Here is a 12,277-nt window from a genome sequence, read left to right as displayed (position 1 = left end):
TGCCGCGGAAATTCCATGCGGAATTTCGCCACCGCAAATCCGCATGCGGCCGCTAATCCCAGGATTAGCCAGCCATGTGGATGAGATTTCTCAGAAATCTCGTCCACACGGTACAGCAAATCCGCTGCGGCTAAGCCGGCAAAAGCCACCGCTGCGGCACGGATTTGCCGACCGCAGCATGTCCATTTTTCCCCGCTGCTCTATGGGAACGCCGGCTGCAGCAGAAGAGCGAGCAGCCAGGCCGCTTCAAAGCTGCCGCGGGTTTTGCAGCAGCGGTTCTCCCAGCGGAAATCTTGCGGTTTTTCGTTGCGGCCAAACCGCGAGATTTCCGCCAAGAATCCACCCTGTGGAATTCTCATCCACATTACCTGTGGTCTTCAGCATTTCCATGCCGCAAAAAGTTCACAGCATTTAAATTAAACTACATGTTTATCCTTGGCGAAGACTCAGCTGCAGTACCAACCCGGGCCACAGCACAATGTACGGAGCTGTCTGCTTCCTGCAGCAAAAGAGCTAGACAAACCTTTTAAGTGTTCCTGTAGACAAGGGTAAGCACGAATTCAGGCGCTGCAGCGCTTCACATTTGTGCAGTGAACGGGTTTATTTTCTGCTCACAATGGCGTAGATTTCTCTTTTAGTACACAATAGCTACGCTTTTGTGCTTGCATAAAATGTCACTAGCAATACGCCATACTGTCGTCATTGGCCCCGCCCCCTTTAATCACCCATAAATATTTAATATGCGCGGTGTGACGCTATCCAGCGCTGTAGTGGTACTTTCTCGCTTTGTGAGAGAGTAGCTGAGGTTGGAGACGTCTTCTGATGGCAAGGATGTTCTTTTTTTTTTGGTTAATGTTGCGCAGATGTTGGCAGGCACGTGAGATGGCGGAGTTTGTTCCAAAAAGGAGGTGGTTCGGGGTTCATTCTCTGGGGTCCAGAGTTTTGGCCCGAGAGCTTTACTTGATGGAGGTGGCTTCCAAAAGGAGACTCTCCTAAGGACTCTCCAACAGGTCTGTTGTGCCATCCCTGCAATTACTCGCAAACTTTATAGCGCCCTGACACTGGGCTGCGGTAAAACAACGTATTCCACGCATGTTCGTTCACAGTTTCTGCGCATTTTTGCGCCCCCATAGGCTCCTATGGGCCTTTTGTGCGCAATTCCACCCAAAACGAGAGCATGATGCGTATTTTCTTGTGCGGAAAAATGGGCAAAGTGAGGGAAGTCATTGAAATCAATCGTATTTCTGCACACAAAAATGGACGAAAAATCACCCGTGGGCAAGAGCCCTTAAGGGAATTATGATTATAAAGGCACTGTGGTTACTGGAGCTGTGACTATTATAGGAAACACTGTCACTGTGACTATTATTGGGGAGCACCAAGCTTGGACTAGCCCACGAGGGACAGGTGATTCCCCCAATGGGCCCTGAGCCAACAGTGGACCATCACACCTGTATAAGCAGCACAAATGCTTACAAATACTGTAGGCAGCATACAGATACAGCATCTCAGCCAGCCAGTCTATATGTCCATGTAATAAACCGGCTAGTTTATATATAGATGCGTAGGCTGGTTGAGATAACATCTAGGCCCAGTTATAGTCACACACTGGCCAGTATCCTTCCTTCTTTGTTGTGTCCTAATTTTACTGCAAATTGCCACGGGTTTCTAGTTGATAGCTAATAGCCACATGGTTTTGCTGGTAAAACTGCTGCTCACATGCAAAACTGTGCAGCCATTAAATAAATCAAGTTGAAAATGGTGCCATCTTCCAATTAAGTGCAGTTTTTGACCAAGTTTTGGTTGTTCCATTTTGTGTTGCTCTAGATGGGCTATGCCATAAATGAAACCTCTGGGATCCTCGCTTATCGAGTGAACTGTCATTCAGTAATTCCTGTTCCATATACTTCAGGGTGGCATGCAAATGCTATCATTAGAAATATGATGGTGGGAATTTACAAACCTGAATCAGGTAATATTTGCATGTAGGTGAAAATTGGGCCCCCAAAATTAATTTTTCTGGTGGGCCTTAAGCACCCCAGACTGACACTGTTGCAGCCACTGTTATGGGATCTCTACAGCTGCCACATTTATGATGGCACTGTGGCTTCCACTGGAAAATTTTAGGAGTAGGGTCACAGTTATTGAGGGATGGGCTTATGAATGGCCTGGGCAGACACTATACTGTTTTCCATATGACCTTGGAGATGCTCATTTTTAAAGCATCTTATGAAGTATCAGTCCTGCAGCGCCGATTCTTATTTTACTAGTCCTCATATTTCAGCAATAGTTCGCCTTTACGAACAATCAGTTTTTTATTAAGTGCCCCCTAAGGAGAGAAGCTTCTTCAGGCGGCAGGTTGGGGGTCCTGCTGTTCCTATAACCAGAACAATGTTGGCACAGCCTGGGGCAAGTTTGACCTCTTTTTATCTCTGCATTTAATAACGAGGTAAAATCTTTAACTTGGTGCCAATAGGAGGTTTTCCTGCCAAGCTGAGCCGCACATGTGAGCGCACAGATGGGAGCGAGCGCGGAACTACACCTGGAAGTAATGAGCAGATGTGAATATTCCGATGTGCTGTGATGTTGATCCACCGCTCCGAGGCTTTGATCATTGACTGGCTGTCCGTCTTGCCCATTCCTTGGCTTCCATTGTGACCTATTTTACCATCATTTATAAAGTAATTCTAGAATTAAGGTGTGAACTGGACTCAGAGGTTCCAGGAAAGAATGTAAATCCTGCCAGGGAAAGTCCTATTCCAGAGGGAGGCACAGACGCAACATGGTTACTGTTGATGAGCTGTTCATGCTACCATGCAATGCACAACTCCTCTGTCTGAGCGGAGACCTAGAGCGCTCATGACTACAATACCTAAACAAGATCGGAGGGCTTCCATTGACTTCAATGGAAGCTGCCCGTGCGGGATCCGCACTGAAATGGAGCATGATGTGATTTGTTTTGTGTGGATGCCCATGTTTCCCTATGGGCTGCTTGATTTGCGGGTGCCCAGCATGGATTCCGCAAATCAAATCCGCCCATGGACATTGGGCCTAAGGCTAATTTCACACAGGCGAGTGCGATATTGAGCCATGAAACTCGGCCCGATAGCACGCTCACCAACGTACAATTTCCCCATGGATGTGAGATAACTCTATGGGAAAGTATAGGGAGTCTTGGGACCTATGGAAAAAATTTACAAACCACCGATTTCAATGGATTAGTTTCCACTAGCGGGATTCTCATACGTTAGTAGTTCGCCGAGAAATGATAGGACTTTTTTTTTTTCAAACTTGTACGGAATAGCCACAGCGTATTTGTATTATGCTGCCGATTCTAAAACCGTAGTACGTCAAATACTGCCAATGAGGCCAGAGGCGTAACTTGAAGCTTCTGGGCCCCCATGCAAAATCTGGAACAGGGCCCCCAACTATAATGCTTTAGTCATAGTACTGGGCTACCTATATGGAGTAGAGAGGCCTTATGGGCCCCCTAAGGCTCCTGGGCCCGGCTGCAACTGCATCCCCTATAATTATGCCCCTGGATGAGAGTATGCCTAGGTACACTCGAGAAAATGTGACGTAATCGCGCTATGAAGGAAACGCTCTCATTGGCTATCGTTCACGTATCCGTGCCTTCTACTGTACTTTTCTATGCTGCCAGGCCCATTCAAAAATTGACAAAATTGGCTTTCTGCCCTTTATAACTAGAACATGCGGGTTTTGTAATGTGAAGGTTGAAACTTGCAGCAAATCCGCACCAAAATCTGTGACAAAGTCCGCAGCTCCCACAAAACAGGACAAAACGAAACCATTGATTTCAATGGTTTTGTTTTCACTATTGGGATTCTCGCACGTTAACATTACGCACGAGAAAACATACCCTACCGATTTTTTTGCTTTTCTTTTCAAATTCGAGTGCAATAGCGCAGTGAACATTGTGCTTTCGCATGCGTTGTTGCGCTTTTTACTTCTGTACTTTATCTGCTGTCGGGACCTTTCACATAGGCGTGGGACACACCCTTTCTGTGATTTAAAAGGCTAAGTAGCCCAACAAGTTCCAGAAATGTTTTTTTCCTCGTGAAATTGCACAATTACGCGGGTATCCGATGCGCGAATGCGAAATTAAAATACAGCTTGCTGTGTTTTTTTTCCGCATGTGCAAATACGAAAAGTGAGAATGAAGCAAAACTGAAATCAATGGGATCCATTGTCTGTATATTGCGCATGCACATACATGCACAAACACGCGCGTCCGTATGAAACCACCCTTAGGTTTTTGGTGCAGATTTTGATGATGAAGATTCCGCAGCGTCCTGAGGAACATTCCATCCTGCGTGAAGGTATCTTTAGGGTTCCTACACACGGGGCATTTTGGAAACGCTAAAAACTGTAATGCAAAAGCTGGTGTGTTTTTGCCTGATTTTGATGCGTTTGAATCCCAGAACCAGCGGACGGAACAAAATCACATCCAGTTTTTCGTATGTAGTTTTTGATACGGCTTTTCCTGCCACAACACGGCCCCGTTTTATCGATTGTGTAATAGGATTTTGAAATGATGCACACTATGCTGAAAAAGTATTGCCCCCCCCCCCAATCCTGTGCAAAGAGGAGTATCACACAGGTATATCCCAGCACAGAAACCATCAGATGCCCCGAGCTGTACAGTTGACAGACGTCCAACGGGGTCTGGTGGTGGGATGTCATCTGAACAACCATTCAGTACGGAAGATCACAGCTCTTTTGGACCTTCTAAAGTCCCCTGTTGGCAATGTTATTCTGCAATGGAAGCCATCTGATGTGTACAGAGCAGCCATTTTCATGGAGACCTTGTAAGCTGACAGAACATGGACAACAAAGCCTTCTACTGGCTGTAAAGGCATCATGCACATCATCTGCCAAAACACACGCTCAGAAGATCTCACAGGTCATTGGAACATCCATTAGCACTAGAACCTTCCATAGAGAACTGCATGTGAAAGGTTACCATAGACGAGCGGTTGCACACGTCCAACATGACAGCGGTGAATGTATAGAGGCGCCTGTGATGGAGCGTCCGACTGTAAGTGAGTGTAAGCAAGTGTTATGGACAGCTGAATCACGGTATACCACATTCCAAATGGATGGGTGCACTTGGGTGTGGTGGCTGCCTGGAGAGCGGTTTCTACGCTACCACATTGTCCCAACAGTAAAGTTTGGAGGAGGTCCTGTTATAGTGTGGGGATTCTTCTGCTGGGAAGGACTAGGGCCATTGGTTATAGTGAAGTCCACCCTCAACACCAATGGGTACAGAGACATTCTGGCCAATGTGGCATCACATACCCAGTGGCAATACTCTGGTACAGCTCCGTATCTCAGCCAACATGACCGAGCGCCATGTCAGACGGCACGCAGTGTGGAGGCTTGGTTTGAGGAGCTGAGTGTCCACAAACTTCAGTGGCCAGCCCAAAGTCTGGATCTCAATCTCATTGAGCGTCTTTGGGACAAACTAGAATGCCGTATCCGTGCACACGCATCATCACTATCTAAAGCTCTCCTCGAGGAATGGAGGCAAATCCATCCACACATCTATGGCATTTGGTGGACCAAAGATGGCCCAACACCAGATTGGGAAATGTGAATAAAATTGAATTTCAACACCTCCTACGTGCATCCCAATATTTTGGTTAACATAGTGTATATACACCATATATATATATATATATATATATATATATATATATATATATATATATATAGAATATATATATATATATATATATATATATAGTGTATATACACTATGTTAACAAAAAAAAAAATATATATATATATATATAGGCTTATCCTTACCAGACATTTGGTGGGGAGGGTGATACTTTTTAACTGTAGAAACAGACTGGAGTTATTTTGTGATATCTGATTTATTGTTTCGTCCTGTAGTAAATTTTACATCGCAGCTCCAAACGCTCACATTGAGAAATAATCAGTGTCGGCCAAAAAAATATATACGTCGGGGGGTGACTTTCCATCCAAAACACATGTTTTTTAGTCACTATTCCTGTTATCTTGGCTATTTCCTGCATGTTTGTTGCCATGGCGACGCTCCCGGCCGAGGATGGGCTGTTTACTAGGCCTCTGCTACATACAGCAGGCATGTGTTGTCAATTTCCAAAATAAAAAAAAAATATATAGTTTTTTTTTGCAATTTTTCTTTTGCAGAACAAACGAAGACAAAAACCTTCCCTTCCGCCCTCGTCCTCTCTGTGTCTTCGTTTCAAAGCGATTTCTGGCTCTCGTTCCCCCTTCAGAGAAAGTTTCCTTGGCTGCTAAGCAAGAGTCACTGGGCAGAAAGCCACAGCGGAGGGGCTGAGCTCTGGAGCAAGAGATGAGTGAAGTATCTGCTGCCTGAAAGGAGCATTAGTCGGACAAGACTGCGCTGCGAAACATCTCAGGGCAGCGGAGAGGTAAGTGCCGCACGTTAACTATCATCCGCTAAGCTGATTAGCCATTGGTGTCATTGCTGTATCACAAGAGTTGCTGGAAGTTAGTAACTAACTTTTTCGCACTTAGCCAAAACTTTCCAGTGATCATTTACTACACAAATATATATATTATGTATACACTACTATACAGATGTAGCAGAGTTGGAGGCGCTTTGTGGCGAACAAAAAAATAAATCATTGTGACATTAATGCTATGCAAACCCAGCTCTGCTACATATGACCAAGTCGGTTCTGCTCATTCCGGCTAGCTCTGCTGTGTGTGATAATAAATCCGCTCTGTAACATGAAAAAGTCGACATCTGATGAATATTGGACTAATTCAGCTGTTCTTCATCTGGCAAACTCAGCTCTGCTATTCTGTATGTAACAATTCAGTTTAGTTCCTTTTGACAAACTGCTCTGACACTTTGCGCCATATGACTAACTCAGCTCCGCTGAATCGATCCATTTTAGCTCTGCCAAACTCATCTCTGCTCCAGTACAAATACAGCTCTGCTACATCAGTTCACGTTAGACATTGTAACTACTCTGTACGAATTAATTCAGACAAGTCAATGACTTGACAGGTTGAAAGGAATGAAAAGAGAGTAAAGCAATATATCTAGCTGACCCATTCCGCTCTCCGCTGTGTGACTTATGCACAACTGCGGCAGAGCTGAGTTTGCCGTTTCGCACAATTCATGGCGATATCAAGAGGCGTTCTATACGTTTTTTCGTAGGATCGCAGACAGCTCTATCTACCATGTAATGGTATCTCTCTATATCCTAATGGATACCTATAATAATCCCTATACATCATTGGCGCAATACAGTTAATTATGAGATCGTCTATCTGATCGTTGGGTCTTTCTGATTGACATGCGACTGCTTTCTGGTGCAGGAAGAGTTAATTGTGGCTTCGCGCAGAGACGATTTCCAAGTTTCGCAGGCCGGAATGTATGTTTACGGAGATCGTTTGGATTTGAGCCTCTAACTGTTAACCACAAAATTGCTTTATTTGTTTCCTTTAACAGTTTTAAAGTAAATTCACATAATATCAGGAAGATCCCGTGCTCGCAGCGCCAGATGTGAGCGCCGCAGCGGCGCTGAGAAAACACACATGCAGTTCGCTGCAAATAAAGGGCAAAACGATTGTGCCTACAGTGGGGGTGAATGATTTTTTTTTATTTTACTTTTTTTGGAATTATTAATATACCCGGAGTCCTGATGAATGATCAGTCTCTGAACTAACAAGGGGAGGTACCGTTTTCCATTCAGGAGCCAGGGAAAGTTGGATGATAACCCCAATGAAAGCTGTCATATTGGTCATTTTAGTTTTAGTTTTACTCAGCTTTCCCGGATACAGATAAAACTGAGAAACAACTGTATAAAACTTTTAACAACTTTTTGACTTGACCATTAGTGACCCGGTTAATATGTAGAATGGAGCATTCTGGGGCTCTGTGCTGCCATCTATAATGCATTCTGCCCCAAATAGCAATAGGTGTCCTGATCTGACCGATGCAGTAATAAGATCGTCACAGCAGATAGAGGTGGACTTTGTGCAACAACATACTAGTGGAAATCGTAACAATTCTAATAATATAAGATAAATAATGGCAATTATTGCTACTATTATTAAAGAACTAATAACAAAAATAGTAGTAGCAATTGTACATCATGGGGACAAGTCATCCCCTATAAATACTGTGCCTCCAAAATACTTCATCTTTAGTTTAGTTCTTTGGCTTCTTAAAGTAATTACATGATTTCTGTCATTGTCCGTATCCATCTTGTTGCAGGAATGTTGCCTTCCAATAGGTGGCGTTGTAAAGGCATTGTTCCACCTTCCAATTTGCATTCATTTCCAAGAGGAGCATGCATGTCCTTATAAGTCTCCTCACTAGGTGCTCTCCTTAAGGAGAAACCATATCCTTCCTGACCCACATCTTGTTACCAGACATGCTCTTCCCCCCTATCGTCTCCCGGAGTCTGACCTAAAAAAATATATCATCTGTATATCGTATCCATTAAATTATATATTTTTTTTAACGCAGTCTGGCTAGAGTGGACAAAATGCATTTGCCTATCCACAAAAAAACAGATGTACTTATGGTGGGGCAGATGTTGCCCCCATCACTGTCCCCTTACATTGAAAGTAAGATGATTCCATATACAGTAGATGGACGATCAGGACTGACTTGTCATTTGATAACATAATCTTGAGGCTATCTTCCCTGAGTTGGTGTGTAAGGCTTCTACATCACACACGTCCTGGAAATATTAAAGTACTCCTCTAGTTCATAGATGACATACTTGATGCCCCTCTTTTCAGTTTTGCTACTATGATCCATTCCCAGACCTCACTTCATGTATATAATGGCCCCTAGATTCTCATACTATCCTGTGCACAGTGTGCTTTCGTAGTCTGAGCCCCTGCTCCCTGATGAACCGGCGCGGATGATGTTTGCACTGTGTCAGTCCTCTATCCCTTGCAGGTTCTTTGCCCTGAGATCGGATGGGAGTATCTCCGACTACTCCGACTACTGAAACACATGGTGCATGGGGTAGTCTAAGGCTCTAGTGACCATTTTACACACATGTAGCAGCGACTAGGAATGGGACGTACCATGGAAGCAACACATAGTCTTTATATTGGGAATATTTAACATGGCTAAACATGGTAGAATCAATGCAGCAGGTTGGCAGTTTTTGTTAAATAAAGAAATGTGTGTTTAGGAGAACCAAAGTAGAAGATACATTTAAGAGATTCTTATATTTCTGCTTATGGGTCACTGTATTTTTGAATCTATAAATATCTATCTTATATCCATCTTTCTTATATCTATCTATCTATCTATCCATCCATCCATACATAGCTAGCTCTCTCAAGAGATTTGGATCCATAGATAGATAGATAATAGAGATGAGCAAACATCAAACATGCTCGGTTAAGGTAGTTACTCAAGCGAGCAGGGGTGAGCGGTGGTGAGAGAGAGATCTGCCCCTGCTGCCCCTTGCTCATCTCTAATATATATATATAATAGATGGATGCATATATATTTGTGTATATATGAGATATGGATCCATAGATAGATAAATATATATAAGAAAGATGGATGCATAGGTAGATAGATAGATGGATTAGAGATACATATAAGAGAGATGGGTGGAGATAGATATATAAATAGATATATAGGTATGACATAATATATGGAGATAGATATGACATATATATATATATATATATATGTATATATATATATATATATATATGTATATATATATATATATATATATATATATATATATATATATATATATCTCCACCCATCTCTCTTATATCTATCTATCTATCTATCTATCTATCTATCTATCCATGCATCTCTCTTATATATATTCATCTCTCTATCTAGCTATCTATCCATATCTCGTATATATATATATATATATATATATATATATATATATATATATATATATATGCATCTCTCTTATATATATTTATCTATGCATCCATCTCTCCTGTATATATATATTTATCTATTTTTCTGTCTCATATCTATCTAATCTAGCTATCTATTTCATATCCATCCATCGGTATATTTGTAGTGTACAGGATTCGTGCTATCCCTGGACATGGCAGTTTCACATTACTGTTACAATGTTACATGGTGATAGCATTCATGCTTATGATTTGGCACGGAAGCATTCCGCTTCATCCATACATTATATATCAATCGATGGGGTTGGAGATTTTCCTACTAACATTGCATGCTTTGCTCTGGAGTATTGGAAGCCTTTCCTACACCCTTCACTCATAATACTGTAGGCGCTGAACAGTTAGTAGGACTCTCTGGCTGCTCCGCTCGCCTCACTCCAGCTTTCTATGGAGTTTGGATGAATTAGATGTTTAGATTTCTTTGGTTTGTAGAACTCCTATTAATTACAACCGATAGCATGAAATAGCCACTAGATCGACTCTAGAGATACAAGGCGTCCCAATTAATGTTGTGGAAGGGCAAATAGTGAGGGAAGCTTCACCACATTGCTGATATGCAATGCTAGGACACTATAAGTATGGAGACCAAGGGGAAATCTCATTTAACCCCTTAGTGACCAGCCTGCTTTATGCCTTAAGGCCCAGGCGATTTGCGTTGTCGTATTGTAAGAGTCATAACTCATTGACGCGGCCGTATGAAGGCTTGTAATTTTTTTTACAAAAGTTTTGCTTTTTAATGGTGCCATTCTGGGGTTCATATCATGGGTTGTATAACTTTTATTACTTGTTTTTTGGAAAGGATGGAAATACACTCCAGAAGTTCTGCCATTGTTTTGGGTTTTGTTTTCACAGCGATCATCCTTCATTAGAAATAACCTGATCATTTCTTATCTGCATCAGCACGAATACTGCGGTAGTCGAGTGTATAGAGATTTTTTTTTTTATGTTTGTACTACTTTTGCACAATAAAACCACATTTAAAAAAAAAACAAAAACAATTGCATCGTCACATCTCCAGCGGCGGAGCTCTGTGAGGACTTATATTCTGCGGGCAGAGTTGCCGTTTTTATTGGTACTATTTTGAGGTACATGTGGCTTTTGGGTTCCTTTTATTGCGCTTTTTTTGGGAGGCAAACAAAACAAAAATAGGAATTCTGGCATTACTTTTTAAAATGTATTTTTACGGCTTTCCCAGTATGTGAAAAATACCAAAATATTTTCATTGTTTGGCTCTTTACGAACGCAGTAATACCTATTATGTGTTGCTTTCTTAAGCATTTTTAGGGTATTTTATCCATTTAAAATGGGTTTTGTGGGGAAAATGTGTATTTTTTTTTTCTAAAAGGATTTCTTTTTCTTTAAATTAAACTTTATTGAACGTTTTTGATGTTTTTTTTAGTCCATGAAGAGGGCTTGAAGATGTGATCGTTCATTCACTTGGATAGTATACTGCAGTACTTAGTATGTAGTGTATTCTATTAAGCCTATGACAGCAGCCTATTAGACTCTACCGGAAGCGGAATCTAATAGGTTGAGTTATATGGCAAACATGGAGGCTTTTGTCAGGCTTTAGGCTGCCATGGGAAGCCATTGGTGCCTTGCAATGGCAGTGTGGGGTCCTGGTGGGTGACAGAGCTCCTCTCCCTGTTATCTACTTACATACTGCAGTTGCTATTGGATGTGACATTTAAGGGGTTAAACGGCCACATCCAATAGCACGGATCGGAGGTTTCTCTGTTCCTGGCAGTTAGAGCAGGAGCCTGGCTGTCAGCCAAGCCACCATGTTAGCTTGTTCACACGGGTCAGCATAATATTGGGCCGTGAAACATGGCCAGATATCACATTCGCCCGCATGCAATTTTGCCGCAGATGCGAGGCGGTTTTGTAGCAAAACCACCACGAATCACTCCGGGGAAGTAGCGATCCTCCACCGTGGCTGTTTTCAATGGCAAAAAGCTCACATTGCATGCACCTGGCACGTGGTGAAATGCTGCCACCAACCCCATTGGAAACGATGGGCGCTGTGATGGCATGCCTGACGATAGGGTATGCCACGACTTATATTATGGTGCGATGCGATGCTGGATAATAATCGCTCTTATGTATGACACCATTCAAAATGTGTATTTGTAATTGCATGACTTAAATACAGAAAGAGTAAATAGTTTACTTTAAGAATTTCTTGACATGTCCTCTTTCTTCAAGGCTATGCGTATAGGACGCAGCGGCACACAGAAGCACTTAATTTGTCGGGCATCACTTGTCTAGCTGCACCCATTAGGACTCATGATGATTATGAAACCAATGATTATCA

General features: G+C 42.5%; 1 protein-coding gene across 1 annotated transcript in view; it reads left to right on the top strand.

The window, feature by feature from the left end:
- The first annotated feature begins 6,297 nt into the window (after nucleotides 1–6,297).
- CDON (cell adhesion associated, oncogene regulated) overlaps nucleotides 6,298–12,277 on the top strand; it is a 107,717-nt gene continuing 101,737 nt past the window's right edge. Inside the window, exon 1 of the mRNA XM_066606624.1 lies at nucleotides 6,298–6,443. The gene's annotated coding sequence lies outside the window, so the exon portion shown is untranslated. The remainder of the gene's footprint in view (nucleotides 6,444–12,277) is intronic.

Source organism: Eleutherodactylus coqui, chromosome 6, assembly GCF_035609145.1.
Source record: "Eleutherodactylus coqui strain aEleCoq1 chromosome 6, aEleCoq1.hap1, whole genome shotgun sequence".
NCBI lineage: Eukaryota > Metazoa > Chordata > Amphibia > Anura > Eleutherodactylidae > Eleutherodactylus > Eleutherodactylus coqui.
The sequence above is the reverse complement of the archived record's forward strand: the minus strand, read 5'-3'. Positions and strand labels throughout refer to the sequence as shown.